The 23,108-nt window shown below is 40.1% G+C and overlaps 1 long non-coding RNA gene across 1 annotated transcript; it reads right to left on the bottom strand.

The window, feature by feature from the left end:
* Positions 1-813: 813 nt before the first annotated feature.
* On the bottom strand, positions 814-1,995 carry LOC128540989 (uncharacterized). Its single transcript, XR_008365611.1, has 3 exons — positions 1,901-1,995; positions 1,108-1,185; positions 814-966 (listed from the first exon to the last, which is right to left on the bottom strand). It is a non-coding gene; the product is annotated as an uncharacterized LOC128540989 (long non-coding RNA).
* Positions 1,996-23,108: the final 21,113 nt, after the last annotated feature.

Below are 23,108 nucleotides of genomic sequence, written 5' to 3'. Positions count from 1 at the left end.
ACCTAACCCCTGACTGACGTACATGGGATATTCGAGTGTATGGGAAGCAGTTTTTGAACCTGTGCATTAGAGGGGGTTTCTGTCAAGGTACCCTTGGACACACCACAAAGATGTTGAACTCATATTATGGAACTGCCTTCTTACACCATTCTGTACTTTAGTTCATAGTTCACATCCTGTTTGTTGTCTGTTCTGAGTTCTCTGTCTAGTTTGTTGACTTTACCTCTATGTTGTGGTCAAAGGATACTCTGGTATGTCAGTCTGTGTTCCTATCCCATGTGTGCTTAATGTTAATTGCTATTTTTTTAAATAGCCTCATTCTTATTTTAGCTTGGATTGTTTTGAATATCCGATTGTAAAACATATGTGATGCCTCACCTCGTCCCATAAGCCAGAGCCAATCAGCCCTGTGGTTCTAGAAGTTGTTCCATGAACAGAGCCCAGAGTATTCCCGTCTATATCTGGATAGAAATTGTATTAGACTGTGTTTGATTGTGCTCTGGAATATGTCTTACAAATTAGCCCATTGGCCAGTGGCGGAGCCAGGAAATTTTCTGTGGGGTGGCCAGGATGATTATGTGATCATTTTGGGGGTGGCATAAATTAGAACTATATTTAGGTCACCTACTGTAAACCACACACCTCCTTAAGAAAGAACATACAGGAAACAGTTGTTTTATTATAACCATTAGTTGTTTTATTTTAGTTATAAAAAAGTCTCCAAGTCAGGTGAGAGTCAAATCAAGTCAGTTACAATTACAAACTACTTTACAAAATGCATAAAAAACATATTTACAATACGCAATACGTTACTGCATCATATCTGGTTTGAGTACAATTTCAATTTACAGTACCACTGTGTAGGTTTTAGTATACCTGGAGGTGCTCTTGATCCACTGGGCAGTACTGGAGGCTGCTCTACCTCACTCTCCGAGTCTGTCTGCTGATGAGGTCTTTCACTAACATCTAAAAATAGAAGTGTCACATTTTAAGGTGTTTTACAAAAAAAAAAAAGTTTATAACTGTTTCTGCATGATTTGTTTAATAGACAGAATAAATAAGAGGACAGCAACACAAGACAACCAAACATGTGAATGAAATACTGACCCGAAGGATCTCCTGGGTCACTGGCATGGGCTAGCTGCTCACTGTCACAGGCTCCTTAATGGGCTCTTTGGGAAACAACTGAAAAAGAATGTGTGTCTAAATAAAAGGTGCTGAAACTATTCTCTAAAAAAAGTTTTTTAAATTAATGTAAACTGCTTTAATCAAGACCTGTTTTTGTACATAACACACAAATGGACATTGTCAAAGAGGGTAAATGTATGGCCAGTTGTGAAAGGGTCTGAATACCTGGAGGCTGACTTGGGACAACTCCAGTACTCACTGGGGACTCTTTCCTCTCGCTCTCTGGATCTAAATGACTGTCTTTCTGCACTTCAGCTGGTTTCTTGCTAACTGCTGCCTTGCTGAAGAAGGAAGCTATGTCTGATGCCTTTCTCTTCATGTCTGCTGCTCTGACATGATACAGTGCACATCATCATTACAGCTAGTACTTGCAAAATTAACAAAAGCAAACAATAAAATTGACAGCCCAAGTTAACAAACTAACATTCTTTTAACAAACATTTTGTTTGATTTAACTTATTTGCAGGAGTTATCTATCACCAATAGATATGCTAGTCAATTATCATGTTACCAAAACTATCAACAAATTATTCAAAAAGTAGTCAGACTTTAGTTGGAATGACATCATTTTATTTTTTTCTCTTTTTTTGGCTCATGTAGCTTACTAAACAGTTTAATTACGAATTCACCGAGGCATAAAGAAGTTAGAAAATGCTTATACTTTTACTATCTTTTCTTTTGTATTATATTAATAGTGTTTAAACAAGATTACCTGTAATTATTTGTTGTTCCGTCGCATTTTCAAATTCCCGCCAGTGGTATTGGACTCCTCTCCGCTCCGCTCCGCTCCACTTCACTCATAGAAATATATCCGCTCCACCGGGCTCCACTCAATGACAGTAAAAGAACTTCACTCCACTGGCGGTACCAGGATGTGCGCACACAAAAGTGTCCGGCATTGCTGTGGCAGTACAAAAAAGGTTCCGCGTCGCGCGGGTGGTTGCATGGATGGCTGTGGTCAGACCTGGGGGGGCCAATAGGGTGGCCGGGGTGCGGCGGGGGGTATATCTCATTTTCTAATTTGTATTCTAAAATGACATTTTACACAACATTAAAAAGTGTTACATTAATACGGGTGACCATTAGGCAGCAGTTCTACAGTACAAACTGATTAAAAATCCATTTGTATATGCATGTATGTAAGCAATATGAAGCAGAAGACTCACTGTATATAAACTAGGCCATATTTTTTTTAAGTCCTGGGTAGTCATCTTGTGTTTTCAAAATAATGTTTTCTTAGTTGTGTAAAGGTAGCTGTGTAAAAGTATATGCTGTAATAATGTACTCTGGTCCAACTTCCATTTACCCACTTGCCTTTAAACTTCAACTGTGTGACATGAAATTTACTGTGTAAAGAAATTATACTTACTGTAACCAGCATACTAGCAAATAAATTAACCAGTGTAACTATTTGTACAGCAGCATTTCATAAATAATAATAAATAAATTGTAATAAAATTATATATATATATAATTTTTTGATTAATTTATTTATCAATTTAACGTTTTATTATAAAACACCCTGCTGTTTTATGGCCTGATTGTTGACTTTTGTACAGCACTTTGGTCAGCTTTGTTGTTGTTTTAAAGTGCTTTAGAAATAAAGTGGTATGGTATGGTATGGTAATTCATACACAATTTTACATAGCAGCATACAACAAAGTAAACTTAAAAGTAAAAGTAAATATATTATTGACATAATTTTAAGTCTCTTGGACACTCAATCATCACTGGGCAGGAATTTGACAATGGACAGTAGTTTTGCATAGTTTCGCAAAAGTTTGCATGTCAGGCATTCTGTGTTAAAAAAAACTTATTTGACTAACATTGTGTGATAGGTTGTGATGTCACAGTGCACATTGCATGTATGCTTAACTTAAAATGTCAGCATGCTAACTGTAAAACACCATTCCATATTCCATGGGTTGCAGCTTAGTTCAGCAGCTCACATCGCAAAATTGAATGGAATACTTACAGCCTCTATGAAGAAAAGCAATGCAGCAATGTGGAAGCAAGTGTCACCCAGATGTGCAATGCATGGACAACATGCTGAAAAATTTATTTCATCCTTCAGTGATCACCCATAGTCGAAGTGGTCTCTCATTCAGTTGCTAAGTAGAAAGAACCTGCAACAAATTATTTAGCCCAAATATTATTTGTTACAGTCTGCAAAAGATGTAAAAAAAAAAAAAACACCATCACATTATATTATTTTAAATAAGCATAAATTTAGCTTGTCAAAAGACTCAAAGACTTTTGAGGTTAATTAAAAAACAAACAAACAAACAAAATTTTTTGTCAATTGTTATGACAATTTGTTATGACAATTAATTTATCATAAAATGTGACCTGATCTAAGACAAGGTTATTGCCAAATGTTAAGTGACCTTAAAAAAGCTAATTAGAGTCAGGTGTTAGCATACCTGAAATCTTGTTAAGAAATCAGTTTAAAAGTGTGGACTTCATTTTAACTAATAAAAAACAACACAAAATTTTTGTTCGCACAAGAAAAATACACTAATGTGACCCTTGCATTGCAGGAGAGTTTTCAGAGGATCCACAGTGGAAAGTTTTCAGACCCCCTTAATTTTTCCACTCTTTGTTATATTTCAGCCATTTGCTAAAGTCATTAAAGTTAATTTTTTTCCCTCATTAATGTACACACTGCATCCCATATGGACAGAAAACACAGAATTGTTAACATTTTTGCAGATTTTTAAAAAAAAGAAAAACTAAAATATCACAAGTGGGCTTAAGTAATCAGACCCTTTGCTGTGACACTTATGTATTTAACTCAGGTGCTGTCCATTTCTTCTGATCATCCTTAAGATGGTTCTACACCTTTATATAAGTCCATCTGTGTTTGATTATACTGATTGGACTTAATTAGGAAAGCCGCACACCTGTCTATATTCAATTCAATTCAATTCAATTTTATTTGTATAGCGCTTTTAGCAATTTTCATTGCAGCAAAGCAGCTTTACACAGTCAAAAGAATTATTTAGGTTTGTATGAAATGTGAATTTGTATGAATAAAAATGGTCAGTTTGTCCCTGGTGAGCAAGCCGAGGGCGACAGTGGCAAGGAAAAACTCCCTGAGATGGTAATAGGAAGAAACCTTGAGAGGAACCAGACTCAACAGGGAAACAGAAAGCAGTAAATGATCTGCATTTATACAGTGTGTAGGGTTTGAGGCAGTTCAGCTATAATAGCTGATGTTAATTGATGTTAATATGGAGTCCAGGTAGTTTTTGAAGACCCAGGTAGACTAGTAAGAAGTTCCAGTCCTGAACTATCGAACTGTCAAGTCCCCAGAGAAACAGTTGCCAACACCAGTCAAGGCCAGAACAATTTTCTAGGTAGAGAGAATCATTTCCAGACACCAGACGCATCCCAGAGAGACACACAGGGCATCCATGTGACGAGATCTTCAGCCAGAAGCGGGGCACCAGGATGGGTCAGACAGGTCCGGAGGGCAGAGGGAGTCTGGATCACTGGCAGCTCAGGAACGACATGTGTAGCTCGACAGAGAGAGAGAAAGAGTGAAAGGGGGAGACAGGAGGAGAGAGGAAAGAGAAAGAGGGGGGGGGGGGAAGAGAAGAAGAGGAGAGATGGCAGTTAGGTATGGTCACAGTCACACAATGTATAATGTGAATGTATATTAACTGTAGAGTGCAAGCAGAGACTCCGGCAGGACTATCTACGACAGCATAACTAAAAGGGAGAGCCAGAAAGAAACACAAACATGAGGGCTTCCTGAGATGTAAAGCAAACAATCACCTCACCGTCAGCAAACCTGAGTGATCAATGAGAGTGAGGAAGACAGCATCCAAACATACCAGTTCACCATAATACTCTACGTCCACGAGTCCCCCAGATCTGCTCCTTTACCTATGGCAAATCTATTTATAAAAATGCTTGGCTAAATAAATAGGTTTTAAGCCTGGACTTAAACACTGAGACTGTGTCTGAGTCCCGAATACTATTTGGAAGACTATTCCATAATTTTGGGGCTTTGTAAGAAAAAGCTCTGCCCCCAGCTGTATTTTTCATAATACGCAGTACTGACAAGCAGCCTGCATCCTTTAATTGAAGTAGGCGTGGCGGATTGTAAGACACTAGCAGTTCGCTCAGGTACTGCGGCGCGAGACCATTTAATGCTTTATATGTCAAGAGTAGTATTTTAAAATCAATGCGAAATTTCACAGGGAGCCAATGCAGTGAAGATAAGATAGGGGTGGTGTGCTCATATCTTCTGGTTCTAGTGAGGACTCTCGCTGCTGCATTCTGGACTAGCTGAAGCTTATTTATGCATCTAGCTGAACAACCAGACAGTAAGGCATTACAATAGTCATACCTAGAGGTGATAAAAGCATGAACTATGCATGAACTATGCGACAATAAATTTCTTATTCTGGCAATATTTCTGAGGTGAAAGAATGCTATCCTGGTAATATTATCTACATGAGCTTCAAATGAAAGGCTGGAATCAATAATCACAAAAAGGTCTTTTACTGTTGCATTTGATGGAACAGAAAGGCCATCTAAAGTTACGGTGTGATCTAAAATTTTTACTCCTAGCTGTATGCGGTCCTATGACTAGAACTTCTGTCTTATCCGGATTTAGCAGAAGGAAGTTAATTAGCATCCAATTTCTTATGTCCTGCACACATTGCTCAATTTTAGTAAGCTGTTTTTTCTCATCAGGTTTTATATAACTGTGTATAGTCAGCAAAACAATGAAAACTAATACCATGCTTATGTTGCCCAGAGGAAGCATAAAAAGGGAAAAAAGCAGTGGACCTAAAACTAAACCCTGCGGAACGCCAAACTCCACTAGAGAACATGCAAAATAATCACCATTTAAGTCTACATACTGATAACGATGGGTCAGATAGGATCTGAGCCAGGAGAGGGCTGTACCCTTAATTCCTACTACATTTTTTTAATTTTTGAAGAAGAATAGCGTGATCAACGGTGTCAAAAGCTGCACTGAGGTCGAGTAATACAAGCATAGTTACACAACCCTGATCAGAGGCCAATAGGATGTCATTTACTACTTTAACGAGTACTGTCTCTGTACTGTGATGAGGCCTAAATCCTGACTGATACAGTTCATGTATGCCATTTCTATGTAGATATGAGCATAGCTGCTCCGCTACTATCTTTTCCAGAATCTTAGAGATAAAGGGGAGGTTTGATATTGGCCTGTAATTGGACAGCTGACAGGGGTCGAGGTCAGGTTTCTTAATTATTGGTTTGATAACTGCTAATTTAAACGATTTCGGAACATAACCAATGCTGAGTGAAGAATTAATTATTCTCAACAGGGGTTCTGTTATTGCTGGTACTATCTGTTTAAGAAAATGTGTCGGTACAGGATCTAATATACAGGTGAGATGAGTGAAATTAGTTCATTCTCTTCAAGGGGAGTAAAGTATTCTAGGTTCTGATCTGACATGGCTAGATTAACATCTGCATCAATTACATTGTTCGGTTTCAAAACCTCAATTTTATGCCTAATATTTACAATTTTATTATTAAAAAAGTTCATGAAGTCCTCACTATTGCATGATGTTGTTGTGGAGATTTCTGCAGTGGTCTTATTTCTGGTTAATTTGGCTACAGCATTAAATAAGAATCTAGGATTATTTTTGTTATTTTCTATAAGAGTGGAGAGATATATTCTCCTAGCTACACTAAGAGCTTTTCTATAGTTCAGGATGCTCTCCTTCCATGCTATTTGACCTGCTTTATGAGTGGGTCCTACTACACACTGATTTACTCCTACCGAGTCCAGTATGGACATAAATGCTGTTCTCAGAGGGTCTTCTGGGTTTTCAAAATGAATATTAAAATCTTCAGCAATTAACACTTTGTCTACAGAAACGACTGGGTTTGAGAGGAAATCTGCAAATTCACTAAGAAATTCAGAGTACGGCCCTGGAGGTCTGTAAATGACAATTAGCGGGATCGACTGAGCTGACTTAATATAGTTAAATACACTTATGTTACTATAAAGAATTTCAAATGAATTAAATTTGTGTCCGTGTTTTTGTACAATAGTCAAATTATCATTGTGAATAACTCCGACGCCTCCTCCTCTACCAGTTAACCGAGGCTGGTGTATGTAGCTGTATCCAGAAGGACTAGCTTCATTTAGAGCTACATACTCGTCCTGTTTAATCCAGGTTTCTGTTAAACAGAGTATATCAAACTCCTGATCTGTGATAATTTCATTAACTATAACTGCTTTAGATGCGAGAGATCTAATATTTAACAGTCCTAGCTTCAGATCAGAGGTGCCGGCTGCGCATTCAGTCTGATCCAAGTTTGTGGTCCTTATGTTAATTAAATTACTAAAACAGACTTTCTGAGTCTTTCTAAATTTGTTTTTAGCTCTGGGAACAGACACAGTCTCAATATGATGAACGCTGAGTGTTGACTCTATGCAGCTAGCAGACGGTTGGTTTAGCCTGTCTGTCTGCTCCCTGGCCTGGGCTCTGGATTGTCACCGATTAACTAGGCCTCTTCTAAGACTATGAGCTCTACTACAGGAAATGAGAGCAGCACCTTCCCGAGTGGGATGGACACCGTCCCGCCCTAACAGGCCAGCTTTGACCTCAAAGGTCTTCCAATTATCTATGAAGCTCACGTTGTTTTCGGAGCACCACCTGGACATCAAGCAGTTCAGCGACCATAACCTGCTGTAAATTATGTCACCACGTCTCATTGGGATGGGACCAGAGCATACTACTCCATCGGACATCGCCTTCGCTAATTTAAACACCTCTATAAAGTTTTTCTTACTAACCTCTGACTGACAAAGGTGTATATCGTTAGCTCCAGCATGTACTACTATCTTGGAGAACCTGTGCTGTCCTAGAGCCCTAAGATTACCTGCTATGTCCGGTGCTCTGGCTCCCGGGATACACTTAACCACTGCCGCTGGCGCCCCTAAAGACCTAGCTAATTTCACGTGCCTCATTATAGAGTCTCCTATAACCAGAGCTCTTTCAGGTTTCTCAGCGGGTGCATCACTGAGGAGAGCAATTTGGCTACAGAGTACAGCTTTGGCTGAACGAGTATGCCGCCGAGTCGTCACCCACTCGCCCCGCTGTGAGGGCTCTATACCGGAGTCAGGGGCTGGTTATCTTCGCCTGTGGCACCCAGACTGTCCGCTACAGGAATAACGCTGCTCTCACACTCTCTAACCCTCTCTAAAGTCTGGATGCGCTCCTCTAATGCTGATATCTTCTCCGTCAGAGTGCTCACTAACACACACCTATCACAAATAAAATTACCACTAACGACGGAGGAAAAATGTCTAAACATCCTGCACTCTACACACTGAACGAGCTGCATATTAGACATGATAACGTACCTGAGTCGGAGTTTTAGTTGTTTGGAGCTGAATTCCGTTTGTTGTTCTTAGAAGAAGAAACTTGCACGTTTTCCGAAAAGCGCAGAAAAAGGCGAAGCCAAATAGTATGAGATGTAAAAACTAGTTGCTATTAATATTATTATTGTATAAATGAAAAAGATATGTAATTTAAATGCTAATACAAACACAAAACTTTTGCAGCAACGATACAAAAACAGGAAGCTACCTATAACTAAGCTATATAAGCTAACATATAAGACCTTACAGCTCACAATACATGTAAGAGATAATAAAATATAAAATAAAATAATAAAAATCATGAGGTCATAGGAACTGCCTGAAGAGCTCAGAGACAGAACTGTGGCAAGGCACAGATCTGGCCAAGGTTACAAAAAAATTCTGCTGCACTTAAGGTTCCTAAGAGCACAGTGGTATCCATAATCCTTAAATGGAAGACGTTTGGGACGACCAGAACCCTTCCTAGAGCTGGCCGTCCGGCCAAACTGAGCTATTGGGGGGGAAGAGCTTTGGTAAGAGTGATAAAGAGGTACCCAAAGATCACTGTGGCTGAGCTCCATAGATGCAGTTGTGAGACAGGAGAAAGTTGTAGAAAGTCAACCCTCACTGCAGCCCTCCACCAGTCAGGCCTTTATGGCAGAGTTGCCTGATGGAAGCCTCTCCTCAGTGCAAGTCACATTAAAAAACACCGGAAGGACTCCAAGAAAACCTTCTACAGAGTGCTCAGGACCTCAGACTGGGCCAAAGGTTTACCTTTCAACCAGACAATGATCCTAAGCACACAGTTAAAATAACGAAGTAGTAGCTTCACAACAACTGTGTGACTGTTCTTGAATGGCCCAGCCAGAGCCCTGACTTAAACCCAGTTGGGCATCACTGATGAGACCTAAAAATGGCTTACCATCCAACCTGACAGAATTGGAAAGGATCTGCAAGAAGGAATGGCAGAGGTGTGAAAATTGAGGTGTGAAAAACCTGTTGCATCTTTCCCAAAAAGACTCCCGGCTGTATTAGATCAAAAGGGCACTTCTACTTAATACTGAGTAAAAAATCTGAATAATTAGGACATTTCAGGTTTTCTTTTTTAATAAATCTGCAAAAATGTCAACAATTTTGTGTTTTTCTGTCAATATGCGGTGCTGTGTGTACATTAATGAGAAAAAAACCGAACTTAAATGATTTTAGAAAATGGCTGCAATATAACAAAGTAAAAAATTTAAGGGCGTTTGAATACTTTCCGTACTCACTGTATGATCATGAATTTAGACTTTAGAAAAGATTTTAGAAATTCACCAGTCTAGTTAGGCAACTATACCTACTTTACCAAAAAAAAAACATTAGCATCATTACAGCTGATCATCTCAGCTGTAAAGTATGGTAAAGGAAAACATCATGCATGAAGAGGAATTCCCAAGTGTATCAAAAATATTCTTCAGAAAAATGTGAGAATGTCTGTATATCAGGTGAAACTGTAGATATTGGGTGATGCAATAGGACAATAACTGAAAACAGCAGAGCAAGTCCACAATAGAATGGCTTCAGAAAAACTAAATCTGCCTTTTGGAGTGGTCAAGTCAGAGCCCAGACCTTTAAAACCATCCAATAAAGATGCTAGGGACGTACACATGAGAGGTCTAAATAATGTGACAGAGTTAAAACAGTTTTGCCTGGAAGAATGTGCTAAAATGTGCAGGTCTTATTTACTGCTACAGGAAGCAATGGTTCATTTACTTTTTTCATTACCATTATTAATAATGAACGAGTGTGTATACTTTTAAATTGTAAAGGAATGTTGAAGGCGTCCAAAAATGCATTAATCTCCTTTGAACAGTTAATGGGGAGATGTGTCTGCTACTTATGCTCTGTAAAGACTTCATAACGCCTCTAATCTGAGGTGATGTTAATTGGTCATTTTTCTGGCTGATAACTCTAAATGAACTTCTCGTCTGTGGCAGAGGTAGGTTTTGGTGTCGCCCTCCTGAAATGGCCTTCATGAGAGCCAGTTTCATTATGGTGCTTTGCAGATTTTAATTTAATACGTTAATATCAGATCATATGAGGAAGAGAGCAAGAGAGTAGAAATTACTCCTTTATACTGTAAATAAAATTATTCTAACAGGTGTCCCCTAAATTCTAAAAGAATTTGTGAATGTCAATTAGGTAACATAGCAAGAGATATCAACAAAGATTCATAATTAGTAAAGTCGGCAATGATGATGATAAGAAGAGATAAAGAAAATAGATAAGAAAGTTATAGAGAAGATGGTCAGGATTAAATCACTTCTAGAATCACAATTAAAAAATGAAATTAACAGTACATAGGTCATCAGGCGTTAGTACAAAAATAAACTAAAATGTGAAAAAAAGCAAGCTAATACAAAGTTGAACCTATATGTGTATGTGAAAAAGGTGAGAAGTGAGAGGTGTCTTCTGGGCAGATGTTGTTTCACTAGCCCCTCGGTGCGGGCTAGGAAATCTTGTGAGGTATTGGTCGATTATGTCAAGCAGTCAGAGTCGTCTGCGGTGCCTTCTTTACACGGCCGGCGTGAATCCACTGTGGCTGTGAATCTGTGAGAACAGCTGTGCAATTACAGTTGTAGGTGTACTGTAGGATGCATCCCCCACCTTCCTGGGATTTAAACTTTTCACCAGCACTGTATCACCTGGGATAAAATAATGAGTAGGCTTGTCTGTAAGCTGAGGGAGAGAAGCAGAGACATTACCATGAACACTTCAGTTTTTCAATGAGTGCTTGCGTATAATCGCTGACAATCACGTCCAGATCACCTGTAAGGGACACACCGGGGTTACCTTTTATAATATTTTATTATAATCTGAAATGGTGAAAGTTTGATTGTAGAATTGGGTGTCATTCTAATTTCACAAAGCACAGACGGTAACAGGTTAACCCAGTTCTTATCTGTATCCATCATGGCTTTGGTCAAACTATCTTTGATTGTTCTGTTCCTACCTGTATCCATCATGGCTTTGGTCAAAATATCTTTGATTGTTCTGTACATCCTTTCTACCACACCAGAACTTTGGGGATGGTAGGGGATGTGAAATTTCCAATCAATGCTTAAAAATTTACATGTGTAAATGTAAATTTTTGTGTCACTTTGGAGACAAAGGGCATGTCATTATCGCTGTCAATAGATGTTTGAATACCGTATCTAGGAATGATTTCTTTAGCCAGAATTTTAACTACTATTGTTGCCTTTTCTTTTGAGCACGGAAATGCTTTTACCCATTTAGAAAATCTATCCACAATTACAAGCAAGTATTTAAGATTTCTGACAGGTGGCATGTGGGTAAAGTCAATTTGTAAACATTGAAATGGTGCAATAGGCATCAGCAAGGCATCATGTTTAACATGTTGTCCTTGTGTATTTGCACAAGCACAGATCAAACAGGAATTTAATAGAACAAGGGTAGCCTGTTTGATATTGCGAATGCAGAAACTGTCCTCAATCATACAGATTACCTCCCATTTTGCGACATGTAAAATACCATGAAAATGATGCACTAATAATGGGAGGACAGATGCTGGAAGAGCTACAGTATACGGCCAGTCTCATCCCGAAGTAGCATAGCGCTGCTAGGTGAACACTTACTGGATGACCAAATATCTAGATCTTCGGGTGATGAATGGGTTTGCAAGAAGGCTATGACAAATTCAGATGACAAACTTGGGACGGAGACATAGGACGTCAGAGAGAATACTGTATCCCTACAAACCTGTGGGGACAAAGGTGCTTCTTTAGCGGCCCATTTAGCAACTTCATGAGCTTAACAATTACCCAAAACCTCTTCAGTGTCACCAGATGCATGACCTTTGACCTTCACTATAGCCAATTGTGAGGGAAGCAAACTAGCCTGTAAAAGATTAGTTACAAGTGTAGCATGTGAAATAGGCTTTCCATCAGCTGATTTAAAACCTCACGAAGCCCAAATCTTTCCAAAATCATATGTGACACCATAAGCATAACGCGAATGCGTAAAGGCATGCACGAGTAAGAGCGATAAGTTCAGCAGCTTGAGCTTAAAGAAAAGGCAACGAATAAGCTTCTAATACAATATTGGGCAGTTGACAGATAGAATAGCCGCAATATGTCACATTATCAGTAGGCCTCGAACAAGAGCCATCAACATAAAGATAGGATAGGAGCCAGATAGGAGACCTGCGGTAAGCAAAATTGAAGTATAGTAAGTGAAGCCTTGAATCCAACATCAGCAAGATACTGCAGTAAATGTTTGTGACATAAGACCTCAGTTTCAGCTGAAAGGAGGATGTCGTCGGCGTATAACAGAAGGCGGACTTTCTCGGGCAGGGTCAGGGAAGCCATGGCATCTCTTACAACAGAGGAGAACCCAGCTGGAGAGTCTATGAACCCTTGAGGAAGAGGTGTCCAGGTCAGTTGTTGGTTTTTTAAAGGTGAAAGCTGTGTCTGCTCACTGACAGGGACACTGAAAAAGGCAGAACACAAATCAACGACTGTAAAATATGAATGATTTGAAGGTATTGATGTCAAAATGGATGTTACATCCAAAACAATAGGACTGGCAGGGATTACAATATCATTAATTTTGCGCAAATCTTGGGTAAATCTCCATCTTTTTCAAACCTGCATTTTGTATAGGATTAAAAGGTGTATTGTATGGAGATTGGGTAGGAACTAGGACACATTGTTGTATTAATGACAAAATTACTTTCTCAACACCTACCTCTTTATCTGGTGAAAGAGGGTATTGTTTACAATACACAGGTGTCAGTGTTTTAAGTTTTGCTGTGTATGGTGTAGTGCAAACTGTGCCCACTTCATTAGCATAAGTAGACGACAACCTTGGAGGTACAGAAGACAAGCTGGATGGGATGACAATAGATTTATCAGTAGAATCAACCTGTGGGATCACATTAGAGAACATAGTCAGATTATTAGGTGTCTTTAAAATGGTTTTGCCCTCTGCAAAAGATATACAACAGCCTAATTTAGACAGTACATCTCGGCCTAGTAAATTGAACAGAGATAAAGGTATCACCACAAATCAATAAAGGAAATGCAAATTTGGATTATCTGGGCTAGTTACAGGAAGTTTAAAAGTGTTCGGGCATGAAATTGGGACCCCATTAATCCCTACAGAGCTGATAGTGGATGCTGAAACAGGGCCGCGGTACTGAGAACCACTGAAAGAGGAGCATGTAGCTCCAGTATCTACCATGAAAGGATAAGGAGTACTATTGATATTTAACATTAAAATAGGTAGGTTCTGTGGATTATTATTCAGTACCAAGTTGTCATGCACACTCATGGTGCGACCGGCACTAGGACCCGGAAGTAGTAAGGTCATGAACCAGGAAGCATAAAAGAAAACAAGATGGCGTCCTGGCTTCTCGCTTGCTTTTGCGTTTGGGTTTACCATCCACGCTACAAAGGGCTAACTGCTATCGCTAAGTCTTCTGCTTATCCCAGGTTAGTTCATGACAGAATGACTGAGCCACGAGCGGTAAACGGAAGTGTAGTGTTTTTCTAACTGCATTAGATCTGGTGTTCGAGTTTAATTTCTCCAAATACTCCACCGTTCGATTGCGCATTGTGCTCCTTGTTTCGTTGCTATCCGGGCAGGCAGCTGAATGGGCCACGGCAGTCCTTCACTCCGACTTAGACACCGCCCATTCATATAATGAATTCACACAACAGTTAAAGCTCACTGGTGGAGGTGAAGACCGACACATAGCTATACCACCTGCGGCAGGGAGGATAGTCCGTGAGCCGGTACACTGCTGATTTTCGCACTCTCACAGTGCAAACCTCCTGGGGGGACGGTGCGCTCCAGACATCCTACTATGAGGGACTGGCTTCTGGATTCCGCTGGAATGCGGATAAAGTCGCCAGACGAGAGCTCCCCGCTACCCTGGAGGGGCTGATCCAGTTCGCCCTCCGAATCGACCCTCTGTCGTCTGAAGCCAGCCCCAAGAACCCTGTTGCCAGCACCCACCTTCTCCTATACAGCATCCCATCCATCAACCTCCTTCACCACCGTCGTCCCCGGACATGTCACATCTCCACCTCCTGCCATGGTTAATACCAGAGCCGGGAAACCCATGCAACTAGGACGCGCATAGTTCGGTGCTTCAGAAAGGGGCTCTGTGCGTATTGTGGATCAGCAGCGCACCACAGAGCCATATGTCCTCTTCGGCAGGGAAACGCCCAGGCCCGGTGAGCGATGGGAGCAGTTCGCTGGGCCACCTCCACCTCTCTGCCATGACACCTAGTGTCTCTCGTCTCACGGTCCAGGTACACCTCCAGTTTGGCCACAAACGGGTCAGAAGTACTGCATTCATCGACTCCGGTCATCGACACTTTATTCAATTCAATTCAATTTTATTTGTATAGCGATTTTAACAATTGCCATTGTCCCAAAGCAGCTTTACACAGTGTCTGGATCACTGGCAGCTCAGAAATGACATGTGTAGCTTGACAGACAGAGGGAAGGAGAGAGAGGGGGAGAGAGGGAAGAGAAAGAGCAGGAGAGAGAGCAGAATTCAATTCAATTCAATTTTATTTGTATACTGTAGCGCTTTTAACAATTGGCATTGTCCCAAAGCAGCTTTACACAATCAAAAGAATTATTTAAGTTTGTATGCAATTTGAATGTGTATAAATTAAAATGGTCAGATAATCCCTGGTGAGCAAGCCAAGGGCAACAGCGGCAAGGAAAAACTCCCTGAGATGGTAGTAGGAAGGACCCTTAAGAGGAACCAGACTCAACAGGGAACCCATCCTCATTTGGGTGAAACAGAGAGCAGGAATTGATCTGCATTCTTACTGTGATTTGGCAGGCAGTTCAGCATAACAGTTGATGTTAATTGATGTTAATATGGAGTCCAGTTAGTTATTAAAAACTCAGATAGACTTGTATAAAGTTCCAGTCCTGTACTATCGAACAGTCAAGTCCTCAGAGAAACAGCTGCCAACACCAGTCGAGGCTAGAACCGTCTTCTAGGTAGAGAGAACCATCCCCAGACACGAGACGCATCCCAAAGAGACACACGGGGCATCCATGTGACGAGATTTCCAACCAGAAGCGGGGCACCAGGATGGGTCAGACAGGTCCGGAAGGCAGAGGGAGTCTGGATCACTGGCAGCTCAAGAACGACATGTGTAGCTCAACAGAGAGAGGGAAGAAGAAAGAGGGTAGAAGAGGGAAGAGAAAGAGCAGGAGAGAAAGCAGAAGAGAAGAGATAACAGTTATGTCTGGTCACAGTCATATAATGTATAATGTAAATGTATATTTACTGTAGAGTGCAAGCAGAGACTCTGGCAGGACTAACTATGACAGCATAACTAAAAGGGAGAGCCAGAAGGAAACACAGACATGAGGGCTCCCTGAGATGTAAAGCAAACAATCACCTCACCGTCAACAAACCTGAGTGATCAATGAGAGTGGGGAGGACAGCATCTAAACATACCAGTTCACCATAATACTCTGTGACCATGAGTCCCCCAGATCTGCTCCTTTACCTAAGGCAAATCTATTTATAAAAATGCTTGATTAAATAAATAAGTTTTTAGCCTGGACTTAAACACTGAGACTGTGTCTGAGTCCCGAACACTATTTGGAAGACTATTTCATAATTTTGGGGCTTTGTAAGAAAAAGCAGTAGGGCATTACAATAGTCCAACCTAGAGGTGATCAAAGCATGAACTAGTTTTTCTGCATTGTTTATCGACAATATGTTTCTTATCTTGGCAATATTTCTGAGGTGAAAGAATGCTATATTATCTAAATGAGCTGTAAATGAAAGGCTGGAATCTATAATCACACCGAGGTCTTTTACTGTTGCACTTGATGGAACAAAAAGACCATGTAAAGTTACAGAGTGATCTAGAATCTTACTTCTAGCTGTATGCGGTCCTATGACTAGAACTTCTGTCTTATCTGGATTAAGCAGAAGGAAGTTAATTAGCATCCAATTTCTTATGTCCTGCACACTTTGCTCAACTTAAGTAAGATGGTTTATCTCATCAGGTTTTGCCGAGACATATAACTGTGTTGTCAGCATAACAGTGAAAACTAATACCATGCTTATGGATTATGTTGCCCAGAGAAAGCATTTAAAGGCAAAAAAACAGTGGGCCTTAAACTGAACCCCTGTGGAACACCAAACTCCACTAGAGAACATGCAGAATAATCACCATTTAAGTCTACATACTAATACAGATCGCATTCAGTGTGATCCAAGTTTGTGGTACCTATGTTATTAAATTACTAGAACAGACTTTCTGGGTCTTTCTACATTTTTGCTTAACTGGGGGAACACACACAGTCTCAATACAGTGAACCCTGAGTGACGACTCTATGCAGCTAGCAGACGGTTGGTTTAGCCTGTCTGTCTGCTCCCTGGCCTGGGCTCTGGATTGTCACCGATTAACTAGGCCTCTTCTGAGAGTATGACCTATACTACAGGAAATGAGAGCAGCACCTTCCCGAGTGGGATGGACACCGTCTCGCCCTAACAGGCCAGTTTTGCCCTCAAAGGTCTTCCAATTGTCTATGAAGCCCACATTATTTTCTGAGCACCACCTGGACATCCAGCTAAACAGCAACCATAACCTGCTATGAGCTATGTCGCCACGTCTCATTTATTGACTCTTCTTATGCCAAAAAACTGAAAGTGGAGTTTGAAGCATTAATTTAGCCTGTTCGAATAACATAAGTGGACGGTTGGCCTCTCTCTCCCAGCCCCATCCCCACCCAGATTAAACCCATCACCCTCATCATTGACCAGCACCACGAATCCATTCAATTTCACCTCACCTCCATCTCATCTCCACCCGTCTTTCTCGAATACCCTTGGCTCCTACAGCATGACCCTCTCATTTCCTAGACTCAAAACCGGATCTTACAGTGGGGGCCGACCTGTACCGAACTCTGCCTGCGAGCTCCGGTTGGGACGTGCTCTATGGAGTCCGAGGCCCCCGATGTTGACACCAATGCCATTCCCGCCGCCTATCATGACCTGGCTGAAGCTTTCTGTAGGAGACGCGCCACAAACCTGCCTTCTCATCGCCCTTACGACCTGGCGATAGATCTCCAGCCGGGTTCTGTCCCACCCCCTGTTGGGATCTCCAGCCGGGTTCTGTCCCTCCCCCTGTTGGGCCTTGCTCAAGGGCCCAACAGTGGCAACTTGGTGGTTGTGGGGTTTGAACCTGGGATCTTCCGAACCGTAGTCTAATGCCTTAACCACTGAGCTACCCCTGGCCATGTTTATAATTATCCCGGGGAATTGAACCTGTCCAGTGAACCGTTCATTGTCTGGATGGATCACCAGAATCTTATCACCATCAGAAATCTCAAACAACTCAACCCACTGCAGGCACGGTGGGCACTATTCTTTGAACAGTTCGACTTCCATATGTCATACCGGTCATTCACCTATGGCACTAGGACCCGAAAGTTAAGCGGTCCGAAACAGTAGGTATAAAAGGAGTAAAAAAAACATAGCATCTTGCTCAGTCATTGAGTTTGGCCCATGCCTCGTTGGAATTGTTCGTCGAATCGTGAGTACTCACTTTATTGGTCTTGCTTTCTGATTGAGTGTGCATTTATAGGACGCGGGTTAGATTGCGTCTTTTCCTTGCTCCCCATTCGTGAGAGTCCTTAGATTAAATAGCGTGATTATCCTGCCTACTCATGTTCTTCCGCGTTTGGGTTTACCATTCATGCAACAAAGGGCTAACCGCTAAAGCTAAGTCTTCTGGTCACCTCAGGTTAGTTCTTGACAACTCCTTCATTATTTTCTTCGTCCATTATGAACGAGGGCATGTTGGATATTATCACTTGTGTCGCAGGAGCAGACAGAGGGGTAATTTAGACTGCAGTTCCTTTAAAACTTATACCAGTTATTATGAGTGCGCACACACACACACACACTTTTCTATCAGGGTTTTTAAGCTGCAGATACACACATAGGAAAGAATAATTTCAGGCATTCCAAGCATTACAACTCGGAGATATTTTATCTTCACACACAACATCATTATAAGTATCATCATTTTTTACATGTGCTAAAATATTTCACATGTTTGTATTTCTTAACTGGTTATGTATTTCTAAGAGGTGGAGTAAATTTTTTGTTTAGTATTTACAGACAACTGTTATTTGTGTATAATAAAAAGTATTTGGCATTTTATTTATTATTACGGATTAGTGCTGTTTTAATAGTCTATTGAGAATACTGTAATAATAATAATAATATTACTATTATCCACTGTCTCACATTAATGCTTTATTATACACTATAGGATTATTAGGAACACCATACGAATACGTTGTTTGACCCCCTTTCGCCTTCAGAACTGCCTTAATTCTAGGTGGCATTGATTCAACAAGGTGCTGAAAGCATTCTTTAGAAATGTTGGCCCATATTGATAGGATAGCATCTTGCAGTTGATGGAGATTTGTGGGATGCATATCCAGGGCATAAAGCTCCCGTTTCAACACATCCCAAAGTTGCTCTATTGGGTTGAGATCTGGTGACTGTGGGGGCCATTTTAGTACAGTGAACTCATTGTCATGTTCAAGAAACCAATTTAAAATGATTCGAGCTTTGTGACATGGTGCATTATCCTGCTGGAAGTAGCCATCGGAGGATGGGTACATGGTGGTGATAAGGGGATGGACATGGTCAGAAACAATGCTCAGGTAGCCCGTGGCATTTAAACGCTGCCCAATTGGCACTAAGGGGCCTAAAGTGTGTATCCCCCACACCATTACACCACCACCACCAGCCTGCACAGTGGTAACAAGGCATGATGGATCTATGTTCTCATTCTGTTTACGCCAAATTCTGACTCTACCAATAAATTGTCTCAACAGAAATCAAGACTCATCAGACCAGGCAACGTTTTTCCAGTCTTCAACTGTCCAATTTTGGTGAGCTCGTGCAAATTGTAGCCTCTTTTTCCTATTTGTAGTGGAGATGAGTGGTACCCGGTGGGGTCTTCTGCTGTTGTAGCCCATCCGCCCCAAGGTTGTGCTTGTTGTGGCTTCACAAATGCTTTGCTGCATACCTCGGTTGTAACGAGTGGTTATTTCAGTCAAAGTTGCTCTGCTATCAGCTTGAATCAGTCGGCCCATTCTCCTCTGAAATCTAGCATCAACAAGGCATTTTCGCCCACGGGACTGCAACATACTGGATGTTATTCCCTTTTCACACGATTGTTTGAAAACCCTAGAAATGGTTAAGCATGAATATCCCAGTAACTGAGCAGTTACGAGCATTAATGAGAAATTTAACAGGTGTTCCTAATAATCCTTTAGGTGAGTGTATGTCAATAATAGAATACACTCAACAAAAATATAAGTGCAACACCTTTGTTTCTGCTTCGGGTGGCTTTTTATTGTGGGCAGTATAAGGTACACCTGTGCACTACTCATGATGTCAGATCAGCATCTTGATGTGGCACACCTGTGAGGTGGGATGAATTATCTCAGCAAAGCAGAAGTGCTCACTATCACACATTTAGACTGATTTGTGAACAATGTTTGAGAGAAATGGTAATATTGTGTATCTGGAATGAATTTTAGATCTTTAAGTCCATCTCATGAAAAATTGGAGCAGAAACAAAGGTGTTGCGTTTATATTGTTTTTGAGTGTACATAATTGAAATGAGCACAGAATAAAAAATAAAAAAAAGAGGAACTTTCTTCAGACATTGAACCTCACAGTATAAAACAGAAAAGTAATTCACATCTGACTAAACAAGAAAGTAAGATCTAAACTAACAGTACAGCACTGATGAACAAGCACATAATACTGTAAATAGCATACTATGTAATACCATAAGTGACAAATACGCAATGAGATCCACAAATAAATAAAACAAAGTGCACATTATGTGTGGCTAACCTTTTAGAAACTGACAATTGACAGCCAGCTATTCTTCTTATATAAACTTGTGCGACACAGAGGCTTTTTTTTCAGCAACAGTGACAATCAACAAAGCCGATTAAAACTACAAGATTTTTCAGTGAATGTATGTATGGTTGGTTGTTCTTAACTAAGTCATTTTATATCAGCAATGGCAGCTTCAATCAGTTGCTGTGAGATATCCACCCTAGTGGTGCAGACAAGATTGGGCTGTAAACAAATACAAGCAAATTGAGGAGCTGCAGGTTTCTGTAGAAAAAGCAGGTTTAACATGTCAAGGTGTTGTTTCTATATTTAAGGTATTTTTAGTACTACAGTATGTATAATATTAAAGAAAGATATATTTTGTCTACAGTTATTTAAAATGTGCATTGTCATGCTATAATTGCTTCAAGATAAGGAATGAAGGAAGTGTGTCTCAGTGTTAGGCGTACATGAACTGAATTAATAATGTGTTGAAAAATTATTCTTTGTCAAAAGGAATCGTAAACTTTTGAAAATACATTGGTCAAAACATAGAGTTGGTTTAAGACCCTTGGTTAATATTTGTGGAGTTGTCCCTCTAGAACCTTATACAGTACTGTGCAAATGTCTTGAGGCTTACCTCATTTCTTATATAGTATTTTGCTAGGAAAATTAGACAATAGTTAAACAGATTAATTTCAATATGTGCAAAATGCCATTTTGCATAGGCAGCTATCTAGCTAGATTTTTCCTCTTTAAGGTGACTACAGAGGATTCTGTAAAAATCTAAATTGTAGTTTTCTTAGTCCTGAATAAGGTTGCATTCATATTGTTTTGACAATATGACACGTTTTCAGCATCCTAAGCGTGATGGACAGATGTCCTCACTCGCTCACTGAGGACAACCTCCCTCCCCTTGGCAAATGATTCATGTTTTGTGAAAGATTTAGGACAGATGTTGGATATCTTGGGTGGCTTATAAAATCAAGGGCAGAGTTAAAGTGAACGTTGGCGTAATATATTCCAGGCCTTTTGGAAAATCCTCTAATTATTATAAAGAACCCCAGATTCTAGGCCAAGAAAATCTTTGGAGGGACCGCTATTCTGTAATAAGAGTTGCAGGGGTCTAGAACCTACACTTTACAAATATACTGAAATCCTTGATAGTACATTGCAAATATACTAGCAAAAAGTTGTACCATCAGTTAATATATAAAAAGTATATTTACATCATTATTTTACCAAATTTTGGAATTAAACTTTAAACATACTTCAAAATAATTGTATTATGGTACACTTTCCAAAAATATATTATAAGAAAATATACTTTAAGTAAAAGGTTGGTTTAATTTCACACTTATTTAAACCTTGTTTTTTAAAATTATTTAAAAAAAAATGTATATATATTTTAAAAAATGTATATATATACTCAGCGAAAAAAGAAACGTCCTCTGACTTTCTACTTGTATGAATACTAAAAGAGTCAACGCCATAAGACATAAACTAAAAATGTTTCACAATGTGTCCCTGAATGAAGGGAGGCTCAAAATTAAAAGTACCAGGCAGTATCTGGTGTGGCCACCAGCTGCTTGAAGTACTGCAGTGCATCTCCTCCTCATGGACTGCCTATTGCGGACAGTCTGAGCACTGATGGAGGGATTGTGTGTTCCTGGTGTGACTCGGGCAGTTGTTGTGCCCATCCTGTACCTGTCACGCAGGTGTGATATTCGGATGTACCGTTCCTGTGCAGGTGTTGTTACACGTGGTCTTCCACTGCGAGGATGATCAGCTGTCCTTTCTGTCTCCCTGTAGCGCTGTCTTAGGCGTCTCACGGTGCGGACATAGCAATTTATTGCCCTAGCCACATCAGCAGTCCTCATGCCTCCCTGCAGCATGCCTAATGCACGTTCACGCAGATGAGCAGGGACCCTGGGCATCTTTTTTGGGGTGTTTTTCACAGTCGGTAGACAAGTCTATTTAGTGTCCTGCGTTTTTAGAACTGTGACCTTAAATGCCTACTTTCTGTAAGCTGTTAAAGTCTTAACGACCATTCCACAGGTGCATGTTAATTAATTGATTATGGTTAATTGAACATGCATGGAAAACATTGTTTGAACCCTTTACAATGAAAATATGTAAAGTTATTTAAAGTTATTAAAGTTAGGACGTTTCTTTTTTTGCTGAGTATATATGCTGGAAAAATCATTGTGCAAATGTACAGAAAGTATACAGTACATTAGAATATACATTTTAATATATGATCTCAGTATATTTTCAGTTAAATTTAAATGTACTTATTCATATGTTCTTATTTATGCTTATACAGTATTTAGTGCACTACTCTCCTGTGTGCGCGCAATTTGGACTCGATTTTGCATGCTGAATCTTCCTCTTAGTTTGTATTAGTGATGGGAAGTTTAAATCATTTTAGTGACTCGGTTCTTTGAACCTCGTTCATCAAAATGAACGAATCTTTTTTTGAGTCATTTAGTCAATTTCGTTATTTTTATCAATTTATCATTTTCGATTAACAGCCCCCAATACGTCTACATACAAAAATTTTGGCTATAGCTTGAGTAATGAAAATATTACAATGCAGCTAAGGACATATTCCAGTAT

The sequence above is a fragment of the Clarias gariepinus genome, chromosome 14 (assembly GCF_024256425.1).
Source record: "Clarias gariepinus isolate MV-2021 ecotype Netherlands chromosome 14, CGAR_prim_01v2, whole genome shotgun sequence".
NCBI lineage: Eukaryota > Metazoa > Chordata > Actinopteri > Siluriformes > Clariidae > Clarias > Clarias gariepinus.
Note: the sequence above shows the minus strand (reverse complement) of the source record. Positions and strands in the feature narration are given on the sequence as shown.